Here is a 14,876-nt window from a genome sequence, read left to right on the forward strand (position 1 = left end):
ATAATGATGAGAAAGTTACGTCATCTTCAAGCTCTTCTGACCAATATCATATCCAAAAGCCTTATCCAGATGAGGTTAACAATGGCATATTACATTCAGCATTACTTAGCTCTTCGTCTTCTGTTGGAAGTGTTTCCAGTGACATTGGCCACTTTATTGGAGGAAATATTGATGACTACACTAAGTCCGTTCTGCTAAAAAATCCGTGGCAACCACCAGAATCTTATGTGTTTCCACATTCCACCCGTGTTGTCTCTGGAAAGCCTGTGCGGAATTTTGTGAGGCGGAGTCATCTGCAAACCTACAAAGAATGGCTGGTTCTATCAGATGTTAAAAAAGGTCTGTTTTGTAAATATTGTCCATGGTTTACAACTAGGAATGAAGGTGGGTACTGGAGAAATGTTCCCCTCAAAACTCTAGTTACAGAACCTCTTACAAATTTTAAAAATTTGATTGGAGCTAAAGGTTACTTGGAACAACATGCAAGCCATCAATACCATATGACTGCAGTTGCCATGGGGAAGAACTTCCTTAAGACATATCATAATCCTTGCTCCGAGGTAGTAAGACTTGTCAAATAACAACATTTGGAAGAGGCTGAGGAAAATCGGAAAAAAACTACTACCGATTGTGAAAACAGTTATACTACTTGGAAGGCAAAATATTCCTTTCCGTGGTCATCGGGATGATGGTCCACTTACTACCGATGCTCCATCTCATAATGAAGGAAATTTTCGGGCAATGCTTCGTTTTCGAGTGGATGCTGGAGATAAACTACTTGAAAATCACATTAAAACTGCTCATTTTAATGCTACATATATCAGCAAAACTGTGCAAAACGAGCTTATTGACTGCTGTGGACTAGACATATTAGATAAAATTCTCAAGAGAGTAAGATTATCTGGGTTTTATGCTATTATATTTGACGAAACCAGTGACATGTCAAATAAATCCCAAGTGAGTCTTGTCCTTCACTATGTACATCTTGGTCAGAACACGGTTGTAAGGGAAGATTTTGTTTCATTTATAGATGCATTTGGTGATATGTCTGAAACCACAGCTCTCCAAACAAACAACAAATTTTCAATACTTGAGAATGGTATCGAAGATAATTCAACAAACAAACCAGTCAGAACGGCCACTGAAGAACTGTCTCTTACAGGAAAGTCACTAGGTCAAATTATTATCAGGAAAATAAAATCATTGCAGCTTCTTCCCCTCCAGTGTGTAGCAATTGGTACTGATGGCTGTTCTGTCATGTTATCAGAAGATAGAGGTGCAGTAAAGGAAGTGCAGAGTTTGACAACCAATGCTGTGGAAATGACATGTTACAATCACAAACTTAACAATTCTCTATCTCAGTCTTCAAAGATACATGTGGTCCAAAATGCAGTGGGTATCATGAAAGAAACTATTTCTTTCTTTTCTTTTCCAAAATGCAGTAAAACTCTTCTTCAATTTCTTGGGAAAAAACTAGCTCATTTATCAGATACAAGTTGGGTCAAACGACATGACAGTGTACTTCAGTTTGTTTTTGATGTGCCAGAAATAATAGAATCTCTCGAGAAGATTTCTAGCTGGAAAGACAAAACTGTAGCTGGAAAAGTAGCATCACTTATAGCTGCTCTATGTGAAAGTAAATTTTTGGTTGTTGTCTTCTGCCTCAGTAATGTTCTGGCCCTTACACTTCCTTTGAGCAAACTTCTTCAAAAAGAATTACTTGACCTTGTACATGCTTCTAAGAGCATTACAAATGTTATTTCGGTCTTAGAGACTCGTCGTGCGGATTGTGACAGTTACTTCAAAGAAATTTATGCAGAGACAGAGAAAATGGCAGAGAAACTTAATGTTGAGCTTCGGAAACCCAGGACTGTTGGGCGACAGGTTCATCGCAGTAACTACCCGGTACCAGTAGAGTCGCAATCTGTAAAGGATTATTACAGAATTTCAGTATTCATACCACTTCTAGATGGCATATTACAAGATATCAAGACAAGATTTTCTTCTAAAGTCCTTGATATATTTAGACTCCCAGTTCTACTTCCACAGTTGATAGTGAACACAACCTTAGCTGAAATAAACGATTCAATTCGGTTCCTGGTAAACAAGTTTTCTCAATTACTAGAGGGCACCAAAGAAATTCAGCTAATAAAGTTAAAATGTGAAATTTTTCACTGGCAGCAGACATGGAAAACTGAAAAAGCTAGGTGTGCCGAACTTCCCAAAACAGCTATTGATGCACTAGCTGCTTGTGACAAGGACATATACAACATTATTTATACACTGCTTCATGTTCTTTGCACATTTCCAGTCAGCAATGCCAGCGCAGTGAGAACTTTCTCAACGTTACATCGCACCAAAACGTGGCTCCGAACTACAATGATTGAGAGACGACTTGAGGGTCTCGCTCTTCTCCATAATCATTATGACATACCAGTGGACCCTTTTCACGTGATTGAGCGTTTCTCAAAATCTGGCAAACGCCGTATCTTTCTCTAATTATATATTTTTACTTAATGATGATTCTTAAATTGCAATATGATGCAAAATAATTTATTTCATATGCTTTTATTCAGCATATATTACATGTTCTATGTCATGTCATATTTATACAACGAATATTATTACATTAATATAAAATAATACTCAATAAACAGTGTATATTACATTAATTAAAGTGTTTTTATTCAAAACCAGCTTAATCTATTTTTAAAGATTTACGGAAATTACCAAACATATTTTACAGTCAAAAAACATGGTTTAATTTTTTTTATATATTTTTTTATTGGAAACGAGGAAGGTCTCTAAGAATTTAAAATTGCAGTACTTTCAAATTAGCTAGATTTTGTAAGTAGCCAGTTTTGAAGTAATCCAGTTAGATAACCAATTTTTTTCATGAATAATTTGCAATTCCTCCCACTTCATTTCCCCATGACTTTGTAAATGCCCCAAGTATTACATTCTACTTGAGATAAATTGTTCCAGTAATAAAAAATTTTGCTTACTAATTTTGATATTTAATTTTTTAAAATTAATTTTTGATTTTTTTCTTCTGGTTGGTATTATTATATGCCTATGTTATATTCTATAACAATTATTTTATGCCCAGGATTCCATAAGAACCATGTTGTCAATACCGTTCAATGTTCTTCGGGCACCAGTTCCCCCCCCAAAACTGATCACTGGATCCGCCCCTGGCTCTTGCAAGAGAAAAGGATAAATGTGGTTCTTATTGCGTGCTGGGTTTATGAGATAACACTGGAGTCATTTTACAAAATAAAAAGCAGATCTGCAGCACTAGTTATCTTAAGTTTTAGATTTTACCTAATTTTTACACCTGCTTTTTACCAGCTCACGATTCTCACTGCCTTCATTTTTTTCTTTAAATTTTTAAAAGAGACAGATGGATAGCGAAGAGCCATGAAACAGAATCACAGCTAAGTTGAGCTAGCGGGTGGGGGGGGGGGGGGGGGGGGGGGTAGAGCACAGTTGACATTTTGGGAGTGGAAGAATCGTGGAGAGCAAAGACGAGAAGAAATAACCATGAACCATGAATCCGCGCCACATGCAATATCAGAGTTGGTTCGGCAATAAGAAGACAGGAGTGTTCGACAGATCTTTTGTGGAGGGTGGGAAGAGAACCAAATGGACCACCGCCATGGTGTCGATTGGATTTTTGGAGGGGAGGGAACCGAGAACCGAATTACCCTCGATATCAGCATGGTTCGTTTGGAGGGAAGGGATCTTGGAGCCGAATCAAAGACGAGTTCCTTGTGCTCGCATGTCCGCTGAGCTTGTGAACCAGTGAACCGAAGTACTTTTTTTCTGTACAGATTCCTGAGTGTTCTTCGAAGTGCAGGGTGTCTACTAGGTCACGAAAGTCCCGAAAAGATCACAATTTCCGAAAAAGATCACGAAAAACTGTAAGTTTTTAATTCTTAGTATATTCTGGTTTAAGTCACGAAAATTGTTTAGTGAGTTATGGGTTTATCGGTTCACGTCAGTAAAAATCGCTAAAATTGTTTTTGTTAAAGTATTTACAATTTCAAATAATTTTAATATGGAAGTTCAAATATTACTGCCGAGAGATTCTATGTTCACGCCGAAACTGTTGTTTAGCAGTATTGTAGACCATACCTTAGTGATGCATAGACTGCAATTTTTCACGCAAATATTGTGAAAATAATGAATGGTTCGCGCAATCTTGATATCACACATGTGATGTACGGCATGAGTGCCATGGGCAGCCTCATGCCTGCCTGGTCTCGTAGGTATGCACTTACACATCCGTAGTGCCATATCAGCAGATCGTACAGCATCCTGGCCGTCTGGTGTGTCAAGCCCCTGCGCTGTAGCAACATTATGCTCTGGTTGGCCGCCTTCATGATACTTACACAATCCAGGTCCCTCTGCTCTTGGACCTGCTTCGGCGTGAAGCTGGCGAGGGAATGGGCCAAGAACCCACATGCACCATCCTTAGTGTACAACACCCTAAGGAACTCACCACACTGGCTGCAGAACAGTTGCTTTATTAACTGAAATCGGCAGCCCATGCTGTTCATAGTGTAGTACAAAGCTACACACCAGGCCACAGAGCTGCTTGACACCCACACATCATCGCCTTGATGCACGTGGTGTAGATCTGTGGGTCACAGCCCGAACATACGGTACACCAGGTCAGCAGCAACCCTGAAGTACGCCATGTTCAAGGTGGTGTTCAGGAGATCAGTCGACAGTGTTCCGGAGAACATGCCGATGGCCACCGGCAGCTTGCTTGGCTGTCCTGGTCCCGCAGGTGTAAAGTCGCAGACCATGCGGTACTTTGTTCTTCTCGGCCAGTGAACACATCGGTACCACTGGGGGTGGGCTCCTCTGTACCTTGCCACACTCACAATCGCCATGTACATTATTTCCTGCGCCTTAGGCGAGTGTTGTATGTTAAAGTCCGCGTAATCGATAATTGTGCAATGCTGCAGAGGGTTGCCTGCTATACACTCCTTCTGGTGTTCAGCCTCCAGTTGTTTGGCACCTGTGAGCCTTATCTCTCCTCCATCCACGTATTGGATTCTTTCCTCCATTCCTTTGGTGATGTTTGACGACACCATGAAGTGGTAAGGCTCCACACCACACAGTGCTCTCTCCTTGCCAGGCTCAAACTTGTTAGAGTAGGTGGAGTGCCCTCTCCTTGCCAGGCTCAAACTTGTTAGAGTAGATGGCAAGCTCTTAGGGTTCTTTGTTCAGTTCCCTTCCACCCAGAACTCTGCAGGCTGTTTCTCTTAGAGGGACTGCTTGTTGGCACGGTAAGACTTTCCTCCCACAGTGACTGTGGCGCCAGAAGCACTGCCTCTTGCAGTCCATTCATGACTCCGGCGTATGAAATCCAACAGTGACTCGTACAGTTCTCTAGTCGGCAGGAGCTTTCTCATTATAAATAGCATTTGCTTCTCGAGGGCACTGTAAAACAGTGGGTCGTACTATGTGTATGCTGCTGGAGCAACTCGCCATTCCAACATCCCGTCATGTAGATGCTTCACATTGAAGTGGCTGACGGGTTAGGTCCTGTTCACCTTTTCCTGCTCCACATCCGCCACCATCAATGATCTGCCCGTGGACATCTCCCAATATGCGGATTCCGCGACCTCGGTTCCGGTGAGAGTGACAACATCCGAGAGTGTGAAACATCTTCGCATTATGTTACTGATGACATTGAGTGTTTTCCGCAGTTGGCCTCCCCGCAGCAGGAACACGTTGTCTGTTACGTACTTCCAATACTTGTGGCATCCTTCCGCTCCTAGTCTTGAGATAACGACTGTTATGACCAGTGTATGAACAGTTCCAATCGGCATATTAACAAAATCCCCCTGCACCCACTTTACTGCTTCCATCCTCGTCAGTGGTGTGTGTACCCAACTACCTGACAGCACCTCTCTGACCAAGTCGGACAGCCTGAACATCATATGCATCTCGTCCACCTTGGAGGTACATGGGAATAATGCATTCAACCTCTTCAGGCTCTGCCATTTGGCTCGTTTCCACAGCCTGACATACATCACATGCGGGTGTTTGGAAAGCCTTCTAGGTCTCACAAACCCCCACTCTCGCTCTGTCCGACTTCAACTGTTATTTGCGGGTACCTCAGCCAGGCTGTGATGGAGTCAGGCTGAATATTTCAATCTAAAAATATAACATCGTTACTATCTGAAAATCTAACATATTTAAACAATTTTGAGGATTTGTTTATTTTAATCAAATTTTGTCCTCTTTGATGGACCTGGTTGGTCCAAGACTTTTTCGAAATTGACAGGAAGGTTTTCAAGAATGCTCAAGATGGGCGTCCACAATTCTTCATTTAGTTCGTCTTCGTCTGTCATGTCATCTGAGACAGGTAAGTCACGCCAAATGCGAGCCCAGGGATGTTGTCACATAAGGCTCCCTCTCAGTGGCTGTAAACTATGGCGCACTTGAGCCCAGCCTTCCTGCAGCTGCAAGCACTGCCGCAGCCTTTGCAGATGTTGAGGCGCCGCATCTCTTGTCATGATCTTGGGGCAAAGACATTGAGAATTGCGCAGTCACCCCCCCCCCCCCAAGCCAAGAGGTTTTTTGTCGACTCCTAACCACTTCTGTACCTGTGTAAAAAAAACACATGCAAAGAAATTTCAACCATTGATTGGGTACCAAAACAATCAAAGAGAAAATATGCAGGAAAATGAATTGTATTAAAAGACTGTTATACATGTGGCATATTTCATAAAACTAAACTAAACTTTGCTAGTAACTTGTAAAAACTTGTAAAAACTTTGATAATGTTGTTTCATAAAGCTACAAGTGAAATGCTACAAGTTACAAGTTAATTTTACAAGTAAATAATTTTTTTTTGTTTCATAAACAAACTTGTAGCTTGCAAGTATTTGTAACTTGTGAGAAATTGCTACTACTGTCAATACATAGGTAGAATATTGTGTAAGTTCAATTATATTAGCTGTAAATCATTAATAAGTCTATGCTTGTGTATAGAATAATATTATAACATCTTAGTATACAATGGATATTATTATATTTACCGATTCTGATGAAGATGATATAGATATTGAGGTTATGAGGCGACCACGAAATTTTAGATAGAGAGAGTGAACATGGGACTTGGCACAGTATTTGAGTAAAACGAAAGGTTCCACATGAATGCTGTTAAACTGGAGGAGCTAGTACAAGATATAGGTCATATATTGGATCACCCTACACGAAGAAATAAATCGTTATCTGCAAGGCAACAAATATTTGTCTCTTTACATTGGTTGGAAAATGGCAGACAGTACCATGCAGTTGGAGATATGCATGGTATTTCCAAAGCAATTGTACACAGATTAATCAAAACATTTGTAAATGCTGTCAATGAAATCGTATTTCCAATCATCATTAAATGGCCACAGAATGTTGACGAGGTTGTTCAGCAGTTTAATGAAATTGCCGGAATGCCACTTACGAGTGGATGTATTGATGGATCATTAATACCTATCGATAGGCCTAATATGTACGAACACCATTTTGTGGATCGCAATGGTGATCACTCGATAAATTGTATGTTGGTATGTGGGCCTGACCATCACTTCTATTACGTAAGTGCAAACTGGCCCGGAAGTGTCCACGACTCAAGAGTGTTGCGTAACAGTACCCTATACCAACGCTTCAATACAGGCTGGTGACCTTATCCCAATGCAGTGCTACTTGGTGATTCAGGTTACCCATTAAAAGAATGGTTGATAGTACCAGCAGTTAACCAACAAGAAACACCACCGCTTTAATCGTGCTCATAGAAGTACTAGAAGAGTCGTAGAAAATTCTCTGGGAATTCTAAAAGAGAAATTTCCTTGTATGAACTATTTACGAGTGCAACCTACTTTTGCTGCCAATATTTTTATTTTCTGTGCTGCATTATGCAACTTCTCAAGAAGCAGGAATGAAGGTGCTAATTTAGTAGAGGCTCGCAATGAAGAAGAAAATGTACAAGTTGCAGCAGATGTACATGATGTTGATCCAGTTTTACCTGCTGCTCTAGCAAAGCAAAGACAGCTGATAAATCACTTTTCTTAAGTACTACCTATCAAAATAAGGACACAAGGACACATATGTGATACTAGAGTAGGCTATTTGCAGTTTGACATGCTGTATCTACTTCAATCATTTATTTACATAGTGACAGTCAACCAAAACCATCTATGTATTATGATTTTAGTGAACATACTCATTTAAATATAAAATGGAATACATCATTTTATTTGTATCAAATAATGGTACATTTATGCATTGTTTTCAGATGTCAGTACAACCGTTTCATTGGCTACCTCAATATCTTCACATGTACTCACAACAGAGTAGCCAAATTTGGACACTAAATCACCTGTAGATTCCGACGCTGGAAGTCCAAGTTCATGCTCCAACTTCAAAATCTCTAATGTTGTTTTACGTTTTTGAAGCTTAATGTACTCCAATAGTGATGTACGTTTTTTTTTCTTTTCAGAAAGTCATCCATGTCAGAATTATGCTGTGTACTGGAGGCCTTCCTTTTTGTGGGTAATCCTACAAAAGAAAAAATATTGAGTAAAAATAAATAAAAAATATTAAATAATAGTTTGTTGGCTAAGCCAAAGCTGTAATGTTTTGCCTGTAATTGATAATAAAATGATGAAACATTAATGCATACCACAATATATTGTTACATATTAGGTTTTCTGAAAAACATTCCAACTATTCCTCTATAATAATAAAAACAAAAACAACAATAATTATAAATTATCGTAATTGATACTTGTACCTTATTTCGTGCTGGCTCTACTATTAATAGGAGTGTCACAGAACTCCCTCTGCTCCTCCGTTTCTGCTATATCTAGCATGAGACTTCTGGCAAGGGCTGAATATTCATCAATGCTCCCGCTGCAAGAATTATGGGATTGCCAAGTCTTTGGTACACCCAAAGAATTAACGAGAGGTGAATCTTCTCCAAGTGTGTCCAGAATTATATTGTCCATTTCATTAAACTTAGTAGTAGTGCCTCCTCCACTTCCCGTTTGTCTCCTATTATCTACTTTTGCCTGTAATGTGAAATGAATTCCTAAATTAATCTTGTATATAAAATTAGGTAAATGTTTTATGCAGTTTGCTTATAACAACTTCTAAGGTTATGATACTTACCATTGTCCCTTTCTTCCAGTTTTGCCACAGAACGTCACGCACACATTCCCAGCCTTTTTGCTGGGGCACAACTCCTAGTGACTGAGAAAACGTCTTTACATCAGTCCAAGCTAACTGCTAATCCTTTTTCGTCAGTTTGTCCGAAAATGCTCCAAAAAAAGAGTTTTTAGTTCATTAATTTTTTTGAGCACACATATTTTGTCGTGCATCTGCATACACTTCGCAACTATAACATACAAATTCGTTACATAATCAAAACACGAACAATAAACAGCTGACTCGTAACTTGTAGGTATGTGTTACAAGTGCACCAACTTCTACAAGTCAAGCAACTTTCTTTGTGAAACACTTCAGATTCACACTTGTAAGAAATTCCCTTGTAACTTGTAACTAGTAACTTGTAGACTTGTAGTTTTATGAAATAGGCCACTGGTGGTACGTGTGCAGGGAGTGAAACCTGATTGAATCCTGGGTGGGAGGCAATCTCGCTAGGTGGAAGTTTTTCGTCGCATCCTTTGCGAACAAATTGTATCTAGATTCACCCAGGTTCTGAGTTTTGTGCAGTCCTCCATAAAGATCATTTGTGATGTGCTCGCCTGAAGCTGTAATATCATCCAGGTTGGTGTTGCTGTGCAAGAAAATCGCAGCTTGGCAATTAAGGTCTCGATGTTTTTGAAATGTAGTGACATTTTTTTTTCCCTTGCCAAAATAATGATGTGGAGTCGCAACCACTAAAGGCGTGGAAGACAAGCAGAAGTTGAAGGTTACTACAGTCATATTTGAAGGAGGTGTTGGTATAGGTCATATCATTTTGACTCCGCCCACATTTCGTAAAAAATATTTTTCCAGCGGTTTAGCGGTGTGATGCCTGCGAGTATGACTAGCAAGTCTACATCCTCACCAACAATTAAAACATCGTGAGTAATGGCTTAAGAGATCGCTGTTGTTATGATCAGTTTGTCGGCATCTTCTTTAGCCTGCACTGTTGGAATATTGTTTCTCCCCATTTCTGTCTTCAAGAAATCTATAAACCGAATTTTATTGTTTTCATTGAATAAGAACTTTTCTTGAGACACCTGAGAAATTGTACTGGCATTAAATAAAATTTGAGGGGTTGTTGCAGCCTTAGATCTGCGAATACGCACTGAGCTATTCGTGTTCTGTTGCAGGATAGCTTTTTATGTTTGAGATCATATGTTCAATTTTTTTTTCTTTAAGTAAAATTTTTATTTTAAACCTCCATAATTACAGTTTATTGAGATTGCTTGTGAACACTTGCTTGCCAGAGTGCATTAATTTCTCGCGACATGGCTTAGTTACTTAGTTTTTCAGGTCCACAATCTTCGCCACTCTTCACACTCGCCGACGAATACAATACAAACAATTACACAAAAAATGCGAGTGCTTAGTGCAGTGAAATTACACAATTTTATGTATAGGGCCTTTTTACTTAATAAATCTTAGAACAATGTCGTTTGCAAATCTCGTGTTCTCATTTATTAAAATATCAGTGTTTGGACAACCCATGTGAAAATAGATAAAATTCATTGAGTTAAATTCGAAACAAAATCAGATTGGATTTTGTATGCGAAATGAATGCATACTTTTCTAATCTGCATCGCATCTTGGGAAGAATGCAATCCTACAGATAATTCTCATCCCTAATCAATCCCAGAAATGGCAAAAGAAATATTAAATTTTACAATTACAATTTCTCCTCTTCTATCAGTGGTCCTACTGCCAGGAGCCGTGATGCCAGGTACTGCGTCGTCGCCACACGCCAGGCTCCGCAGACGTGAGGGGAACCAGGCCAGGATTGTTGGCCGCTTTGAAGACAGGTGCCGTCCCGACGCCTCGTCCGCTGCCAAATAGGGGAGAGCCGCCGTCGAGGATGCTGTCATCACCGCAGGTGGACGCCGAACCACTGCCGTGACCTGTAGAACGTCATATTGTTGATTCACATGTACATCCACCCATTGCATCCCTGTGTGATTAATACTTACAGTAAGTAAACCCTCCCACGTCCCTCACATCAGGAGTGGCTCAAGGAAGAAGACGCCTTCGGGAGATGCAGCTGCCACAGCGACGGAGATTTCGCGCGGAAAAACGTGGATCATCCCAGCGCAGGTCTGCTAGCGACGACGACCCGATGTTAAATTCTAAAAAAGTGCGCGAATTCTAGGAGTGTAGCGGACAAAAAGATGATAAAAAAGAAATGCGGTCGCGCCAAAGTTTTTTTTTGTGTGTCGTATTGTGCGCGCGTCGCTAGACTGTTTAAACAAGATAACGGTTTCAGTTTAATATGATTGCTAAGGGCGGCAATAATCTGTACTGCAACTATGTATATTTCCAGCTCAGATTAAGTTAATAATTTATTGTAATTTATATTTCTTCGTCACATGTAAATATTTTTATTATTTGAAAACTCTTTGGATTTAATATGTATTTCTATGTAATTGAAACTCTATGACCAAAGTGAACGTTTGAGACTAGCAGTTGCAAGGACCCCTCTAGGAACAATTGAAATTTAAACGGTAAATTGCAAATTTGACACCGTGTTTATTTGTAAAATTTTATAACTACGTGTATTTATTTTAAATGTAATGTGAGATTTTGTGTTGCGCGTGGAATTGATGTATTGTATTTAAAATATGTGTAACTATCATTAGTTCTTGGCCAATCAGGAGCCGTATTTTAAATGTGGCACGCATTGTTAAATTACTTAAATTAAGATGGTTTTAAAAAATAATGTAATGGCCTATCAATGAATGGACACGTATATGACATCGTCGGAAATTTATCCTGAAGAATAGCTAATTATAAATAGGCATCCGCACAAAAGGATGAAAGGAACTGATTGTTTAAGTGTCAGTGTACAGTAATAGGGCTTTATCCAAAAGGATAAAGATTCTAGGAGTGTATAAATACGTGAGTAAGAAATGACAGTGTCTGTTACTCCATTTCGTTGTATACGAAACACGTATCACACTCATCCTTAGTTATTTTGCGGCCTGACTTCAAGAAATACATTGAAAAACTTAAATATTGTAATATTAATTACGTGAATGTAATTTGACACTCAATATAACACACAACATTAATTTCCCAGTGGTCTGGGAGAGAGAGCAGCAAAGCTCTACCGACTTAAATTATTTCGATCTAGCCGAGGTAAAAACATATATTAAATGATAATTATATACTGAATCTGTGCATAAGATTTCGAACCCGAACAAAAGAGACATTTGATTATTTAGTAAATGTGCGCATCGTCACTCCAGACATTTTTCAATATATATGTGTTCGGCAGTGCCAACAATTGTTAGAATTTTGAAAGCAATAATATTTTTACTTTTGATATAACCCTGCGATATTTTCAATTTAATAAATAAATTATTATAATTACCATTGTGTTTTTATCATATAATATACTAATTATCAACTGTATCCATACTTATAAATATATGTGTATACCTATCTATGTGTCAATACAAGTAAATAGCAACAACAGTTAAACTAGTAGTTGTACATAATAAACTGACTACAAACTGTAAGAGACGTAGTAGGTAGGGTACAATATTATCAGGGTAGTGTAGTGTATCTTCCGTCTGATTGTAAAATAATATTGGGTGAACATAAATGTAGATTGAAGCATACGCATATGCATGGATATATGTGTGTAAGATGTAATTCTGAGTGATATGAGACCTCTGATGTAAATATACCCTCGTGTTGTTGCTGTAAACAGTGCCCGAGCCCTGCCCAGCCTTAGCGTCAAGAGTCTAATATTACTGACGCTTGACACGTTGTCAAAAAGCCATGTTAAAGTCAGGTCCCCCAGCAAGTTCCTCGAGCGGAAATGGAAAAGATGCAGCGCGCGGCCGTGGTGATAAGCGGCCTAGTGTTTTTTTTTTTGCCACGCTACCGGGTGTTGAGACCTGCATTACTGGACCTTTTTATGTTGTTTCCTGTTCTTGAGTATGTGATTAGTTTAGAGCGGCACAGAGATGGTTTTCCTCATGCGCATTTCTTTGTAAGGCTCATTGAAACTTGGGACATCACGGAGTTTGTTAGCGTGCTGCGCTTGCATCTGGATAGTAATGCGTTGAATGTACAACCGTGTCGTAACGTTGATCGCATAATTCAATACATAACTAAGGAGGATAAAACACCATTGTTCAATGTAAGTCTATCTAAGTTACATTTTAATGTGCAATTGCATAGATGCTTGGTTGGTACTGGTAGACAGAATGATAATGATTTTCCTATAATGGATTCATTTGTTGTGCGTAATAAGCAGTTTGTGCGATATATAAGGGAATGTTTTTATGAATTTCATTCAAAGGGAAGAAAGTCAGCAATATTTTTTGTCAGTGAGTCTTATAGATGTTGGTATGATGAATGTGTTAATTGTTTTAATGATTGGGTCATAAACAGACATACACATAAGAAAAACAGCTTTATTTGTATGGAGAAACTAATATGGGAAAAAGTACTTGTGTTAATAACCTTACGCATATGAGTAATGTGTTTTATCCTGATGTAGGTCAGTTTGCGTTCGGTGACTTAAACGATAACTATGACATAATAGTATTTGAAGAATTCGAATTTGATAAGCATGGTTTGGGTGTCTTAAAGAGGTTAATGGAGGGATCTAAGACCAGAATAAGTGTTAAATGTAAGGGAGGTAGAATGGTTTTATGGTGTAAACCGATAATATTTGTTTCAAATGATCCTCCTCCGAATAATAGCTTATTCTTGTCGCGTGTGCAGGTGGTACAAGCCTCTTCTCCGTTTTGGAGCAAGGTACGCCACCAATTGGTTAAGCCGGAAATTGTACGAACGTCAGAAGAAACAATCACGCTTTCGTCGGAGGAGGAGGAGGATAGTGAGGCGCCGGTACCGAGTCCGCCGTGCCGGCGCCAACGTTGTCGGAACTTTTCGACGAGGAGGACACGTGGTTGCCATGCCATTAGGCGTCATGGCCCGTCTTCTGTATTCGTTAATTCTTTGCGTACTACACAAAAGAGAGGGAAATATATTTTGGGAAAAATGTTTGGGTTTAGATTTTTGGTGGCAAACTTGTTTCGGCGTAAATAACAAAGATTGTGCATTAGTTGACATAAGATCCTGTTATGATTCAAGTCCAATGAAGGAAGAGTTGCATAGCTTTGCAAAAATGTGGAATAGATGTGTATTGCCTAGAGTAGTTATGAATTTATCTGATTTTAAAATATGACCTAAGTCAATTTCAACGTGATCCAACAAAGAAGCATGTAATAAGTGAGGAGGCCTTAGATCAAACAAAGCCTACAATTATATGGACATTTCCAGGTTATAAAAGAATAAAACACAGTAACATAATAAATATAGATTATTCAGACAAAATGACAGAAGATCCTGTTCAAAAGCTAGATACAATGTATTTAAAGTACCACAAACAAGGGAGTGATTATGCAGAATCGGGAAACACATATAAGATTGAGCAGAAAGAGATTTAGACCTTGTATGAAATTTAAGATTGTGTGGTATCCAAAAACAAAAAAAAAAAAAAAAATTATTCAGAAGAGTTTTGTAAATTATTGCAAACAGGAGTAGAATCCTGGGTTATTATTGTTAAATATTGTAACGAGCAAATTGGAGTAAACATTTTATTGCATATATGTCCTGACATAGTCTTTGTTGACTATAGT

The sequence above is a fragment of the Bacillus rossius genome, chromosome 1, assembly GCF_032445375.1.
Source record: "Bacillus rossius redtenbacheri isolate Brsri chromosome 1, Brsri_v3, whole genome shotgun sequence".
Classification (NCBI taxonomy): Eukaryota; Metazoa; Arthropoda; class Insecta; order Phasmatodea; family Bacillidae; genus Bacillus; species Bacillus rossius.